We start from the raw sequence: 3,284 nt of genomic DNA, 5'->3' as shown, positions 1-3,284 counted from the left end.
GTTGCAGTCACAGGCCATCTTAAACAACTTAGAATTATTAAAGCATGTCAGTTGATCATGGAAGCCTGATTGCTGTGTTTAACACTGCTGTTTGCTTTGATGTGATAGCTGTCCTCATTCTTAGAATCCGAAGCTACATTTTATCCAGCCTTCACATGAGAATGATTTATGAAATATGTCACTTCAGTATGTTCAGGGGCACTAGGGCCATGGAGTGAGGAAGGGAATTGGTTGACACAGTTGCAGTCTCTCTCTGAGTAGCCAGTTGAGATTTTTTTTTTGTTAGACATCTCAGAAATGAGTGTTAATGTCTGAGGGCCATAACGAGATGTTCTTCAGCCACAGAATTGCCAAACTATGGCTTCAGTATGTGAAAAATGCAGCTGTTCTCTCAGTGCAAAGCCTTTTTCAGAGTAGCAAATACCTTGCCTAGGGAGATGTAGTTAGTAAAAGTATCTCCTTATTAACCGGATATTTTAAATAGTTAAATGTAATTTACATGGAAATGACGTATGTGATTGAGTCGTGATATGTGAAGTTCCTTCTGTTTTGTAAGTAATGTTAGTGATTCAGATCCCTGACTGTTTATATTTAGTAGTGGAAGGGGGTTTTGTCTGTTTGAAGGGTGGAAGAGATTATGGGTCTCGGAAAAAAAAGATGGCATGCTGAAGAAATAAATTAGAATTTGTGAATGGCGGTTCCTTAAGTGGAAGCCACGAAGCATTGTGATACAGGATTAAAGTCTCTTCTGGTTTTTCCTTGTTGTATCCTTTTTACTAGTATTTTTTACCTTCACAGTTACTACTTAGGTGCAATGCCTATTTGACATCTGTGTAGAGGCACTTGATATTTACCTGGAAGTACCTAAAATGATATCTACCTTAATTGTATGGCAAATTCTACAGGCGGATTACATTGAAGCATTGTGATACAGGATTAAAGTCTCTTCTGGTTTTTCCTTGTTGTATCCTTTTTACTAGTATTTTTTACCTTCACAGTTACTACTTAGGTGCAATGCCTATTTGACATCTGTGTAGAGGCACTTGATATTTACCTGGAAGTACCTAAAATGATATCTACCTTAATTGTATGGCAAATTCTACAGGCGGATTACATTTTTGAGTTACTACCTTAATTGTATGGCAAATTCTACAAGTGGATTACATCTTTGAGTTAGTGTTGAAAAAGGGAATAAACCAGGATGAGATTTTTGCCGGAGGAGATAACCTTTCCAGGAACATCTGGTAGCAGAAATTGTGGATAACATTTTTGCCTTGGCAAAATTTCCTTTTGAGGTTTCAAGTTTGTAAACATCATGATTTGGCTCCAGTTTTAGCAGGAAATGATTGCCTTAAAAGGGTGATGGAGTGAATCACATCAAACACAACAGATAAGGCAGTTTAAGAAAAAAAAACCAACAAAAAACCCCAGCTCAGTGTATTATATTAGCTTGAACTTTTAATATACCAAAGACTTGATGCAATGGGACAGATACTCATGAATGCATTTCAGCTGCATCTGTCCTGATTAGTAAAAAACTTGAGAACACATATGGAGACATCAGGTTTCTCAACTATGAAATTCCCATCTGCACTACAAAATGGCATGGTATCGTATACCATCAAACTCTGGTCTCCTATAAACATAATACAGGTGGAGCACAGTGTGCTAATTTGCAGGTTTTGGACAGACAGAAGTTTGAAAGTAGTCCATCGTGAGTCTTGGATGCTTTAAAGCACCAGGTTTGTCCCTGCTACTGAATCCGTAAGCCTTGCAGGGTGTTTGTGTGCATACACATGGGTGTAAAACCAGAGACAAATAATTTGTATTGCTGAGCAAAGCTCTCTTCTCTTATACTGGTATACATTTAAGCCAGTGTATTGATATAAATACAGAACTTATTTACAAATGCAATTGCATATGCGTATTTGGAGGGACTGGGGCTGGGAAGTCACCATTTGATTAACTGCCAAGACCTGACTCATAAGCAGGGAATTGCATAAAGTTGCATTTCATACTGATTCATTATGTTTCTGTAGTCAGACCCTCTTTTGTGTAGTAAGAAGCAGCTGGTCAAGAAATGCTTTCTGTCTGGTTTTGAGCAAAACTGTTTATTGACAAATGTTATGAGTACAAGTACAGTCTTGTGAGGAACAGCTGAGGGAACTGGGATTATTTAGCCTGGATAAAAAGAGGCAGAGGCAGACCATATCATGCTCTACAACTTGCTGAAAGGAGGCTGAAGCGAGGTGGGGGTCAGTCTCTTCTCCCAGGTAAAAAGCACAGGACAAGAGGAAATGGCCTCAAGTTGAACCAGTAGAGGTTTAGATTGGATAGGAGGAAAAATGTCTTCACTTGAAAGGTTTGTCCAGCATTGGAACAGGCTGCCCAGGGAGTGATTGAGTCACTATCCCCGGAGGTGTTTAAAAGATGTGTCGATGGGGCACTTGGGGGCATGGTTTAGTGGTGGCATTGTCAGTGCTCAGTTAAAAGCTGGACTTGGTGATCTTAGAGGTTTTTTTCCAATCTAAACTAAGTATGCTGGTTGTTTGCTCAGCAAGCCAAAGAACTGTGAATATTGCACTTACGGTTCCCTCTTAATGTGGAGTGCATTAATTTCTGTCTCCCATTCATCTGTTGGCCTTTGGAAAATGTGATCTTGTCTGTCCTCCAAAAATCTCATTTGTCTCTAATTATCTTAAATTTAGTCTTTATTCTAGGCCTGAGACTGAACTCTGCAGGATAAAAATGTCAGAACAAGGATAATGGATCTGATTTTCTCCAGTAGTGAATCTATTTTAAGTGCACACTTGACTCAAATAGCTTCTGGTTAAGCACTGCTGCATATCTGGAGTTTCACCCAACATTGCGAGAGTTGTAGAATCCTGGATGAATGTCCACTATTCTGTTACTTTCTTTAGGCATATGTGAGTAAATTCAGAAAGCATACTTAGAGCATTGTTGGTATTTTCCTAAGAATCCTGAAAAGTGATACCAAGCACCTTATGTTAACAAGAAAAAGAGATGAATGGGAGAATTTGACTTTCCCCTGGACGAGACTCCAAGTTTTGACACAGCCTAGGTTATTTCAGAAAGAAGATGTGGAAACTAGTTCTTGGTTAAAAAAAATATCTCAAAGCTGTTTCTTTGCTTTTGTGTAAATGTTCATTCCCATAGTATGACTGTTTGCCTCTGCTGGGAACTCTCTGGCCATCCTGCCAGAAGTCAGGCAGGCAGAGCAACCTGATCTAATACCAGGGTTAGCTCTTCCCTTCTGAGAGGTG

The sequence above is a fragment of the Acanthisitta chloris genome, unplaced genomic scaffold (assembly GCF_000695815.1).
Source record: "Acanthisitta chloris isolate BGI_N310 unplaced genomic scaffold, ASM69581v1 scaffold5870, whole genome shotgun sequence".
Lineage (NCBI taxonomy): Eukaryota > Metazoa > Chordata > Aves > Passeriformes > Acanthisittidae > Acanthisitta > Acanthisitta chloris.
Note: the sequence above shows the minus strand (reverse complement) of the source record.